Source organism: Malus sylvestris, chromosome 15 (assembly GCF_916048215.2).
Source record: "Malus sylvestris chromosome 15, drMalSylv7.2, whole genome shotgun sequence".
NCBI classification, from domain to species: domain Eukaryota; kingdom Viridiplantae; phylum Streptophyta; class Magnoliopsida; order Rosales; family Rosaceae; genus Malus; species Malus sylvestris.
The window spans coordinates 54,496,291-54,510,085 of NC_062274.1; positions in this window are offsets into that span (position 1 = coordinate 54,496,291).

The window sequence follows — 13,795 nt, forward strand, 5'->3', positions numbered from 1 at the left end:
CAATGTAGACGTAGCCCAAACCTTGGGGTGAACCACGATACATCCTGTGTTATTTACATTACATGCAGATTCACGGTTGGATTTACGTTGTTCCAAGACCTTCGGTTTTGTGCATCAATAGAGCCAAAAATAATCAAGAAGAATATGAAGGCGACATGTGGATTCTAGGGTGAAAAGCACAAAATTACCCTCGAGGAACATCAAAATTCCTACGCGTGAGCAGCAGACAATCATCCCACAATCAAGTCAAAAGTGCCAAAAATGGGTATTTATTTATAACCTATTTCATCCATCCTCATCAAATCTTCTCCACAAGGTAACCCTTAAATCATTCTTGTTTTATTATATTAATTAGCTAATTAATTGATTAATTATTTAATTAATTTGCTAATTAAACACAAATCATTAACTTCACCCCTAAAACCATCCAAGTAGTTGGTCCATCTCCTCCCAAGGTGGCTGGCTACACCCTTATATAAAGACCCTCATTGTATCCAAAACTGAATTCCATTCTCTTGTTAAATTCTCTAAATTCTCCAAACACTTTTTCCTCAAAATTCTAACTTTTGGCATTGGAGGTTCTTCAGCTAAAGCACCCCCCCCACTTCATCGTGGGTGCGTTAGACTATTGACCTTGACCTAAGATGTTATTTATTTTGTAGGTGTAATTTTGTCCAAGAGCAAGGAGAAAGAAATTTGCATCCACAAATTGGTGCTTTCATTGAGAGTTGAGTCACACGCTCGTAGAAGACTCTCGTATCTAAGGCTTTTTGTTTCTTTGCTTATTTGTAGATTTTTCGTACATTCTTATCTTTGGAATTTTTATTTCTAAAAATTCTTTGATAAAACATAAAACAAAAGTACAATGGCAAATGATTTGCAAACCTTGACAAACGGAAATTCCAACGTTCAAGGATTCGGACCACTACAAGGCTCAACATAGTGGTAAGCGGAGCGGCACCCCCATGAGGCACCACCGTGGTAACCACCACAGTAGCCACCATTGGCAAAACCCATGGCTCCAAGGCCACGGCCCAAGCCGTGCCACTTAAACCTTCAAGGGCCTAAGCCCTAGCTAAGCTGAACTATGTTGTCCAAACTCAACACGTTGCGAAGCTGAGCCCAAGCCTCACATCCGCGTGTGCCACACGCCTAGCAGCGCACTCCCGTGGCCCAGCCTGCTCTTGCGACCCAACCTACTCCCATGGCTTTCCAAGCAGCCTAAATTAGTCCAAGATTAGTTTAACCATAACAGCTTCAAATTTCTGGGCCTACGATCGAACTAGGGGCATTTTCACCGTATTTCTTCGTGAATTTGACATTTCCTAACTCAAATCTCGCACTCGGAGTCTACCACACTTCCACTGCTCATGGAGACGAATTCCTTCCAACCTCTTCCAACCCAAATGGAGAACAACATTTGTCTCGAAAAATCATAGAGTTGACGAGCGCACTGAGATCTAATGCGCCCCAGACGAGGTGTCCCGAAGTAGGACAAGGGCAGATGAAGAACCTCTCCAACAACGTCCCAGCAAGCATCCACTCAACCCACCATGAACTGAGCGTTTGGGCAGTGTACACTCTCGACTAAGCCCCCGAGATAGCATATACTCCCATCTAAGTGTGCGGAGGAGCATACACTATCGACTAGGCCCACGGATGAGTATACACTCATGATTAGGACCACACTCCAATGAACAACATGGACAACCTTCTAGGCGAAGTGTTCATTCATGGCTAGGCCCGCAATGAGCATCCTCCACCTCACATTGAAATAGGTAGCACGATAAACGGAGAAAAGCACTCACTCAATCCGACTAAAGTTTAATCAGCAGACTGCGAAGAATTCGTTCGCCTGCTAGGAATGAACCACATGCACCGCAACTATGGCATAGACGAGCCAAGTACATATAAGAATAACCTAGACCAGCAGGTCACGACTGGAGGCAGCCGAGAGCTCCATTACCCCAACAAAAGAAAATTCAGGAAGAAGTAGAGAGTCTCTTGACCAAGCGATTGCATGATTCCAACGCAACGAGGTCACCGACAAGGCACTACGACGGGACATGAGCAACATAAGTAAGTCACCCTTCACAGATGAGATCGAGCAGGCAGAGCCCCGACGTGAGTTTAGCATGCCACATTTCACATCTTTAAAGGAGATGGAGACCCAAAGAGACATTGGAAGCACTACCGAAGCGCAATGATCCTCTATCGAAACAATGACGATCTTATGTGCAAGATATTTACCACCACTCTACAAGGTGAGGGGCAAGATTGGATCTACTGTTGGAAATGTGCCCTAAAGCCAATCATATGATGATACTTTACGGACATTTCACATGTTAAACTAATCTAGTTTTACATATAAAGGGCAAAGATTATTGTTTGAGCCGTCTCATATAAATGTTATATGCTTAAACGATAAAGTCCAAGGAATATGTGATTGGGAGAATGTAATCTAATGAAGTTAGATTCATGAGACCATTCTTTCGTAGACACATCCTAAATGTTCCTGATCATAGGATTGTCAATTGGGCATTGACAGTCCGTAAAGATCGGTACGTACTATGTCTTCTCTCAGGGAGAGTGATTAGTCTCGAGTCATTGGTGTGTGTGACATCAAGACAAGTACGTAGGTGCTCAATAGAGAATGAGTACACTGAACGTGATCAACGAAGAGTTCTCATATTCCATGTCACATAAGAACTCATGGTTGGGATAATGCAAAGTAGTCCTTTGACCTGAGGCATCACAGTTGTCTTGTGGTTAAGTCCTTGATCTTTGATTATGTCAAAGTCACCCCCTCGGGGTGTCCACGGCATCGTTGGGGTTAAGCCACTTAGCTATGGAGACAAGTGAATGCGCAACAAGGGATCTCTAACCTTCAAACAGTTGAGGGAGAATACTCTATGATATGATTTGGAATCTCTGGCCATAGTATGAATGAGATTAGGGAATGCGTTCCAAATCACATTCAAGGAAATCATATAAGCAAACGATTTACATTGGATAGTAGACATGAGTAAATAAACTATCATACCAAACAATGTGGTCAAGAGTATTAGATTAGAGAAAGACCGTATTGCATTTGTAATCCCGAACTGAATAAGTTCTCTATCCTCTTCTGATTAGCTTGGGTAACCATGATATGCTGCTAGGTGTCACTCATGGTTTGTGGAAGCCCTAAACGTGTGTAATCACTAAAGGGAGAATTGAAAATAGTTTCAATTCACAATCGATGTAAAATGGTTTTAATCGCCCACTACCTCGCTAAAAGGAACCTAATGGATCGCACACCATAAAAGGTGGAGATTGAAGATTAAACGGAGATGAGTAAGAATGATTAAATGGTTTAATCATTTATTTATGGCAAGGATTAATTAATATGTTGATTAATCAAACGAATAAGTTCGTTAAAGACCTCGGGATAGTTATGGACCTTAAGGTCCAATGGGCTTCGAACGTCAAGCCCATTGACTTAAGTTGTATGACAACTTAATGAATAAAGATTCACAAAGGCCCAAAAGCCCAAAAATCCCAATATGGCCGGCCATAGTAGATGAATTAGGGTTTTGGTTCTTTAGGTCACTTATTTGAAGGTACTATATCAAGGACTTTATAACCAAAATTCATTAAGGGTTTGTTTTTGGGGAAAATTGGAGAGAATTGTCTCTCCATTTCTCTCTAAAGAGGCCGGCCCTTTGGAGTAAGAATCTAGCAATCCTAACAACTCCAAAGTCACTCATTTCTTCTACAATCTAACCTTGGTGAAGAGACTTAGAGGTTCTCAATTTTGGGAACTTGGAGAAACCTATTCTTCCAACCAAATCCATAGATTTTAGATGCAAGGAATGAAGGCCCTCTCTTTGGGTGATTAGCCTTTGCTTATGCAAGGAGGAATCTACAAAGGTAATAATTTCAACTCACTTTGTTTTGAGTTGATTAATGGTTCACCAATCTACTAGGCTTTGAATTTCATGGTAATGTTTTGTTTTTGAGTACATGCAAGCATGATTCCGCCTTTAATTGTTAATTGCATGCCATATGATGTTGCTCAAATGAACATGTTTTTCAAAATAAATCCTTCATCTACACGCTGCCGCCACAATCCATATGGAGTTTCGACGAATTTTTTTTCGTTTTCCCCAAAGGATATTCATCCTATCGCTCGATCAAGAAAAAGTCCTACCACGTGGTCAACATCAAGAAAAACCCAAAAGAGGTTCAAAGCAGAGAAGGTAAAGATAGTTGAATGCAATGACTCGATAGCAAGTGTAGCCTTCCAAAAGGGACTCCCAGCAGACCACCCATTGTTTGGGGAGTTAATCATGAAAGAAGACCTAACTCTTGCTGACTTTGTCACTCTGGCAGATAAGCATGCCCTTTGGGATGAAGCTCGCCAATCCAGATTCAAGGACTTGAAGGAGTACTGACATCACCTCCTTATTATCCAAACCGAAAGAAGCAGAGGACCTATTCGCTTGTTTGACGGTATCTGAAGTAGCAATAAGCTCAACCATCATACGAGAAGAGCTGGGGGCCCGACTACCTGTATTCCATAGTTCAAAAGCTTTCCTCGATATTGAAACCAACTACCAGAAATTCAAAAGCTAACTTTGGCGATAGTTGTTGCAACCCAGAAGCTGAAGTTATACCTTCATATGCACGCAGTCATCCTCATGATGCACTATTTCTCCCAATCCAGATGCACGACAATAAAGGCACAGACACTGGTGGTACAAAGTTTTTTTACGAAAGCAACAACTAAGCCCAAAAGGCATGTCAAGGGCAGACGAACACTAGAAGGACACTCAGAAGCAAGTTTTGTCCTCGTCGCCCTAGAAGATTCTACATAAGAGCAACATGTACCGGCAGTTGAGTACCACCACCTGCTGCGCGTCACATGGCCCTAGCTGACCCTTGCTCCATAATTCAGCTCTAGAGTGGCTCAATACCGGCAGTTGAGCATCTTCTACTACGTGTAACATGGCCTCAGCTCCACGACTCCCTACCGCACCTTCATGTCTAGCCTAGGGGATGTAACAGAGCGACCCAATGGTGCTCCAGAAGCAACCAAGCACACCCTAGCCACGCCTGCTTCGCCTAATGGAGACTTTTGGCATTTGCATGTCGACGATGCATCCAACTACAAAGGATCGGAAGCAAGCATGGTCCTTGTCACCCCAGACGGTTCGATGCTCAAGCATACGATTACTCTAGGCTTCAAGGTATCCAATTGTTATGTAGTTTATACCTTACAGCTAAGTTCTCGTTCATTTCACTAGTTTTTCAATGAGGAATTCAGAAGTAATATACAACTTGGCTCGGCTACATGCTTACAACAACATATCACTCTTGCACTTCAAAAGAAGACCGTGCCCTTCTTAGGGACTCATTGCAGGAATTGCACCCCCCGATGGACCAACCATGCTCTCCAGTGCAAAGGGGTAAACCAATTCCCCGACAACCATATGCGTCTGCTATCCAATGCAAGAGGATAAACTAATTGCTCTTCAGTGTGAGAGGGTAAACCAATTCCCTGACACCTACATGGGTTTGTTCTCCAATGTGGGAGGATAAACTTACACTTCGAATATCTAAATGTGGATGAGCCAAGCTGCCCTAGTATAACTTGATGCACGATGGCTTGCGCCAAGATTCCAAGAAGTAGCCAGAATGGTCTTTTTCAAGGCTTAGCTAACTAAAGGATTTTAGGTTTCTAGGCCTAATCCGTGGGGAACCGGGCCCCAAGAACCTAAAGGACATAAGCAATGCGACTCGCGTAGCACTACACCCCAGTGCCATAATCCGTGGCCCCAGTTGCACAGATGCCCTTGGCTTTAGCCAAACCAAGTAGTCCAAGCAGTGGTCTGTGCCACAAGACCTCATCGGCCCATGCCAAGCCAACTCCTGGCCCTTGCCAGCCTACGTGCCGCACCACCCCGACGGCTGCCCCGTGATAACACTATCGAAGAAGAAGACAAGGAAAAATAATTTTTTCTTACTTCAGTGCGGCATGGAGAAGACGAAGAAAGCAATGAAAGATGGTCCTTTGCACGGGCAAGTGTAGAAGATTGCTAGGGGAAAGGGAACAAATATCCTCTAGCTTTCTCTCTCTTGTAGGGTAGAATAAATTGCTCTCTAAAGTTGATTCAATCATCTACTTAAGGTAGACTTAAATAGACTTTAGAAGTGATTTATTTCCCTTTCCTAGAAGGATCTAATTTCCAATTAAAGAGGGACTCTACATCAAAATTAGAAACAATCCTACGTTTCCTAAAGCAAGAAGATCTCTACATCTGCTACCCTTTCCTACGAGCAGCCCAACAAGTGTGGGGGCATTTGTGGAGCCAAAAATAATCAAGAAGAATATGAAGGCGACACATGGATTCTAGGGTAAAAAGGACAAAATTACCCTCAAGGAACACCGAAATTCCTACCCGCGAGTAGTGGACAATCATCCCTCAATCAAGTCAAAAGTGCCCAAACTAAGTATTTATTTATAACCTATTTCATCCATCCTCATCAAATCTTCTCCACAAGGTAACCCCTAAATCATTCCTTTTTTATTATATTAATTAGCTAATTAATTGATTAATTATTCAACTAATTTCCTAATTAAACACAAATCATGAACTACACCCACAAAACCATCCAAGTGGCTGGTCCATCTCCTCCCAAGGTGGACGGCCACACCCCTATATAAACACCCCCATTCTCTCCAAAACCTAATTCCAATTCTCTTGCTAAATTCTCTAAAATTTCCATACAATTTTCCCACAAAAATCTAACTTTGGCATCGGAGGTTCTTCAGCCAAAGCCCCTTCCCCAATTCATCGTGGGCGCGTGAGGCTTTTGTCCTTTGTGGAGATTTTTTCACAAGGCGACATGTGGATTTTTGTGTAAAAAGAACAAAATTACCCTTGAGGCACATTGGGATTCCTACGCGTGAGCAATGGACAATCATCCCTTAATCAAGTCAAAGGTGCCCAAATAGGTATTTATTTTTAAACTTATTTCATCCATCCTTAACATATCTTCTCCACAAGGTAACCTCTAAAACATTCCTTTTAAATTATGTTAATAGCTAATTAATAGATTTATTAGATAATTAATCTATTAAATGGCTAATTAAACTACCAATTACAAAAAATACACAAGGGGCCGACAACCTTCCCTCCCAAGGGGACCGGTCATGCCTTATATATACCACCCCATTTTCTCTAGAAAACCAAATTCGAATTCTCTTGCTAAACTCTCTAAATTCTCCAAACATTTTTCCCTCAAAATTCTAACTTTGGCATCGGAGGTTCTTCGACCAAACCCCCCCCCCCCCAAACATCATGGGAGCGTGAGGCTCTTGGCCTTGACCTAAGGTGTTATTCGTTTTGTAGGTGCAATTTTGTCCAAGATCAAGGAGGAAGAAATTTGCATCCACAGCCTTGACCTAAGATGTTATTTATTTTGTACGTGCAATTTTGTCCAAGAGCAAGGAGAAAGAAATTTGCATCCACATAACTCGTAGACCCATAAAGTGGGATGATGTTCTCATTACCCATATTCATTCGAAAATCTAAATTTCAGGATCTTTTCTTACAATTCAAGAGCCTAAATGTTTCGTATTCTTTTCATTTTGGGCAAAGATGATCTCTAATGGATCACCTACGAGATGCATGGTTGGATTTTCGAAACATAACCCGTAGACCCATAAAGTGGGATGATGTTCTCATTACCTATATTCATTCGAAAATCTCTATTCCGGGCCCTTTTCTTTCAATTCAAGAGCCTAAAAGTTTTGTATTCTTTTTATTTTTGGCAGAGAAGATCTTTAAGGGATGACCTATGAGATGTATAGTTAGATTTTCGAAACATAACTCGTGCACCCATAAAGTGGGATGATGTTCTCATTACCCGTATTAATTCGAAAATCTGTATTTCGGGTTATTTTCTTTCAATTCAAGAGCTTAAAAAGTTTCGTATTCGTTTTATTTTTGGCAGAGATGATATTTAAAGGATGACCTATGAGATGTACAGTTCGATTTTTGAAACATAACTCGTAGACCCATAAAGTGGGATGATGTTCTCATTATTCGTATTAATTTAAAAATTTGTATTTCATGATCATTTCATTTTATTCAAGAGTCTAAAAGTTTCGTATTGTTTTTATTTTAGGCAAAGACGATCTTTAAGGGATGACCTATGAGATGTACAGTTAGATTTTCGAATCATAAATCGTAGACCCATAAAGTGGGATGATGTTCACATTACCCGTATTAATTCGAAAATATGTATTTTGGGCCCTTTTCTTTCAATTCAAGAGCCTAAAATGTTTCACATTCATTTTATTTTTGGCGAAGATGATATTTAAGGGATGACCTATGAGATGTATAGTTGGATTTTCGAAACATGACTCGTAGACCCATAAACTGGGATGATGTTCTCATTATTCATATTAATTCGAAAATATGTATTTCACGATCTTTTCTTTCTATTCAAGAGACTAAAAGTTTCGTATTCTTTTTATTTTAGGCAGAGAAGAACTTTAAGGGATGACCTATGATATGTACAGTTGGATTTTCGAAACCTAACTCATACAGCCATAATGTGGGATAATGTTCTCATTAATCGTACTAATTCGAAAATCTGTATTTCGGGCTCTTTTCTTTCCATTCAAGGGTCTAAAGGTTTCGTATTCTTTTTATTTTTGGTAGAGATGATCTTTAAGCAATGACCTATGAGATGTATAGTCAGATTTTTGAAACATAACTCGTAGACCCAAAAAGTGGGATGATGTACTCATTACCCGTATTAATTCGAAAATCTGTATTTCGAGCTATTTTCTTTCCATTCAAGGTCTAAAAGTTTCGTATTCTTTTTATTTTTGGAAGAGAAGATCTTTAAGGGATGACCTATGAGATGTATGGTCGGATTTTAGAAATATAACTCATAAACTCATAAAGTGGGATGATGTTCTCATTACCTATATTAATACAAAAATCAGTATTTCGAGTTCTTTTTTTTTCTATTCATGGGTCTAAAAGTGTCGTATTCTTTTTATTTTTGGCAGGGATGTTCTTTAAGGGATGACCTATGAATACAGTTTGTTTTTGAAACATAAATCGGAGACCCAAAAAGAGGGATGATTTTCTCATTGGCCGTATTAATTCAAAAATCTATATATCAGGCTCTTTTCTTTCAAATCAAGGGTCTTAAAGTTTCGTTTTATTTTTATTTTTGGCAGAGAAAATCTTTAAGGGATGACATATGAGTTGTATAGTCGTATTTTTGAAACATAACTCGTAGACCAAGAAACTGGGACGATGTTCTCATTACCCGTATTAATTCGAAAATCTTTATTTCGGACTCTTTTCTTTCAATTCAAGGGTCTCAAAGTTTCGTATTGTGTTTATTTTTGGCAGAGATGACCTTTGAGGAATAGCCTACAAGATGTACAGTTGTACTTTTGAAACATAACTCGTAGACCCATGAAGTGGGACGATGTTTTTATTACCCGTACTAATTCGAAAATCTTTATTTTGGACTCTTTTCTTTCAATTCAAGGGTCTAAAAGTTTCGTATTCTTTTGATTTTTGGTAGAGATGATCTTTTAGAGATGACCTATGATGTACAGTCAGAGTTTTGTAACATAACTAGTAGACCTATAAAGTGGGCAGATATTCTCATTACCCATATTAATTTGAAAATTTGTATTTCGAGATCTTTTCTTTCAATTCACAGGTCTAAAAGTTTCGTGTTCTTTTCATTTTTGGCAGAGATGATCTTTCAGGGATAACCTATGAGATATATGGTCCGATTTTTCAAAAATAACTCATAGACCCATAAAGTGGGATGATATTCTCATTACCCGTATTAACTAAAAAATCTGTATTTTGGGCTCTTTTATTTCAATTCAAGGGTCTAAAAGTTTCGTATTCTTTTTATTTTTAGTAGAGATGATCTTTGTGGGATGGCCTATGAGATATACAATTGAATGTTTGAAACATAACTCGTAGACTAATAAAGTGGGATGATGTTCTCATTACCCGTATTAATTCGAAAATCTTTATTTCGGACTCTTTTCTTTCAATTAAAGTGTCTAAAAGTTTCGTATTCTTTTGGTTTAATCTCAGTTTACTACCTTGAAGTTCCATGGCTTTCAACATTTGGTACATAAAGTTTTTTTCATTCCAGAGTCATACCTCAAGTCTTAATTTTGGGACAGTTTCATACATCCGTTAATTTTTCTGTTAAAACTTTTGTTAACCAATGACGTGGCACCAACGTGGACAATAACTGAGCGCCACATGTCAATATGGGCCCCTTTCAATATTAAAAAATTGGGCAAAAGACTGTTTATTACCCTCATGTTTCATGGTTTTCAACATTTAGTACATCAAGTTTATTTCATCCCAGAGTCATATCTAAAATGTAAATTTTGGGACAGTCTCATACATCCGTTAGTCAAACTGTTAAGGGGTGGTTTGGAAGTGAGGTGCTTAAAAAAAAAGCACCCATGAAAAAAGGCTTATTTTGGAAGTTACTGTGAGAATAAGCTGAAATCAAAGGAAAAAGCTGAAGCTGCTATTTGTAGCTTTGGAAAACTGGCTTTTTTTCAAAGCACACGGAGCTATAGTGCTCCTTTAATGAAAAGACCCACTATGAGATTGTTTTTTTTCTTTTCCAAAAGTACTTTTACAAAAAAGTTTACCAAACACTCTGCTGATTTATTTCACAGCCGCTTATTCTCACAGCACAGCCGCTTATTCTCACATCAGCTTTTTTAAAAAGCACAGCAATACCAAACCAGCCCTAAGTCTCCCGTTAACTGTGACGTGGCGCACATGTGGACAATGACTAGGCGCCACGTGTCATCCATGTGAAAATTAAAAAAATACCAGAAGAAGAAGAAGAAGAAAAAAAAACGAATCTGCCCAGAATAAGAAGAAGAAGAAGAAGAAGAAGGAAGAAGAAGAAGAAGAAGAAGAAGGAAGAAGAAGAAGAAGAAGAAGAAGAAGGAAGAAGAAGAAGAAGAAGGAAGAAGAAGGAAGAGGAGGAGAAGGAGGAGGAAGAATAAGAAGAAGAAAAAAAAAACCGAATCTGCCCAGAAGAAGGAAGAAGAAGAAGGAAAAAAAAAAGAATCTGCCCAGAAAAAGAAGATGGAGGAGGAAGAAGAAGAATGAGGAGGAAGAGGAAGAAGAAAATAAAAACGAATTTGCCCAAATGAGGAAGAAGGAAGAAGAAGCAAAATAAAAAAAAAACACGAATCTGCCCAGAAGAAGAAGAAGAAGGAAGAAGAAGAAAAAAAAAACACGAATCTGCCCAGAAGAAGAAGAAGAAGGAAGAAGAAGAAAAAAAAAACACGAATTTGCCCAGGAGGAGGAAGAAGAAGAAGGAAGAGAAGGAGGGAGGAGGAGGAGGAGGAGGAAGAAGAAAAAAAAAAAAGAATTTGCCCAGAAGAAGAAGAAGAAGAAAGAGGGAGGAAGAAGAAGAAAAAAAAGAAAAAAAAATTCAAAATTTTTGGCGGGAAATTTTTTTTGAACCCCTAAAAAAAGTGAAAACCCCTTCTTTCAAAAACAAAAAAAAAATCCACGTGGCGTCCAGTCGTTGTCCACATGGGCACCACGTCACAGTTAACGGAACACTTAACAGTTTGACTCACGAATGTATGAGATTGTCTCAAAATTTACACTTTAGGTATGACTTTGGGACGAAAAAAAATTGATGTACTAAATGTTGAAAACTATGAAACATGAGGGTAGTAAACAGTCTTTTACCCTAAAAAATTAGAAAAATACAAAAACACAAAAAAAAAATAAAAAAACTGATCCTCGCCTCACCCCCCACACCCTCTCCCTCCCTTCTCCCTTCTCTCTTCCCCAATTACAAGCCCCAGTTCTCCTCGCCCACAACACCCCCGCCGTCGCCCTCTCCACTTACACCATTCTCTCTGACCCCAACACTAGGTTCTCCTTCTGCAACACAGTGCAGCCACCATTCTCTCCTTCCTGATCGTCGCCGAGGTAACCAGTCTCTACCAAAATGTGTGGATGTTGGCCAACGATGTCGCCTGCAAGCCCAAACCTTAAGCCTTCTTCTACAATAGCTTGATTGTGAACAGATCGTCATCTGGGTCTTCTCCATTTCCCCTGAAACTTCTAATCCCAACTTCTAGTCCAATTTGGCTCCCATTCAAATGTTTAATTTAACTCATTTCTTTTGTTTTTAGGTGGTCACCAATTGCAGCAAGATTACCAGGACGCAACGATAATGAAATACAAAATGTATAGCACACCCACTTGAAAAAAAAGACTCAAAGACCAAACTACAATAACATCACCAACAAGTAGTAGTAATTGTACTTTCAATGTCACAAGCCAGTCTGTTGATCAACCAAATGGGTCAAATTGATATAAAATCAAGAGGTGTTGGGATTTGGGTGGGGTAGGGTTGTCTGACTTTCGCCCCTAGATGCTTTTGGGGATTAGGATTTTTGCAATGGGTGGAGGTGAAAAGGATGGAGGAGGGAGAAGGGAGGAAAGGTGAAGAAGGTGGGAGTGGCAGAGGAGAGAAGAGAGGGTACGGGTTGCAGAGGGAAGAAGGAAGATAGGGGATTAGAGAGGTAGAAGACGGGTGGGTTTTTCTTTTGTGTTTTTATATATTTTAAAATATTTTCAATATTGAACTGGGCCCATATGGACACGTGGCACACAATTATTGTCCACGTGGGAGCCATGTCATCAGTTAACAAAAGTTCTAACGAAAAACTTAGCGAATGTCTGAAACAATCCCAAAATTAAGACTTCAGGTATGACTCTGGGATGAAAAAAACTTCATGTACCAAATGTTGAAAACCACGAAACTTCAGGGTAGTAAACTGAGATTAACCCTATTCTTTTTATTTTTGGCAGAGATGATCTTTGAGGGATAACCTATGAGATGTATAGTCGGATTTTAGATATATAACTCGTAGACCCATATAGATGATGTTCTCATTACCGGTATTAATTAAAAAATCTGTATTTCGGGTTCTTTTCTTTCAATTCAAAGGCCTAAGGTTTTGTGTTCTTTTAATTTTTGGTAGGCATGATCTTTAAGGAAGACCTATGAGATGTATGTTAGGATTTTTGAAACATAACTCGTAGACCCATAAAGTGGGATGATGTTCTCATTACCCTTATTAATTGGAAACTAGATATTTCGGGCCTTTTCTTTCAATTCACATGTCTAAAACTATAATATTCTTTTTATTTTTGGCAGATATGATCTTTAAGAGATGACCTATGAGATGTACTTTCAGATTTTTGAAACATAACTGGTAGACCCATAAAGTGGGATGATGTTCTCATTACTCGTATTAATTTGAAAATCTATTTATCAGGCTCTTTTCTTTCAAATCAAGGGTCTAAAAGTTTCGTATTCTTTTTATTTCAGGTAGAGAAGATCTTTAAGAGATGACCTATGAGATGTACAGTCGGATTTTTGAAACATAACTTGTAGACCCAAAATGTGGGATGATGTTCTCATTACTCATATTAATTTAAAAATCTTTATTTCCGACTCTTTTATTTCAATTCAAGGGTCTAAACGCTTCACACTATTTTTATTTTTTTGGCAAACACGATCTTTACGGGATGACCTATGAGGTGCACGGTCCTATTTTTGAAACATAAATTGTAGATCCATATAGTGGGACGATACTCTCATTACCCGTAATCATCCAAAAATCTGTATTTGGGGCTCTTTTGTTTCAATTCAAGGGTCTAAAAGTTTCATATTCTTTTTATTTTTAGCA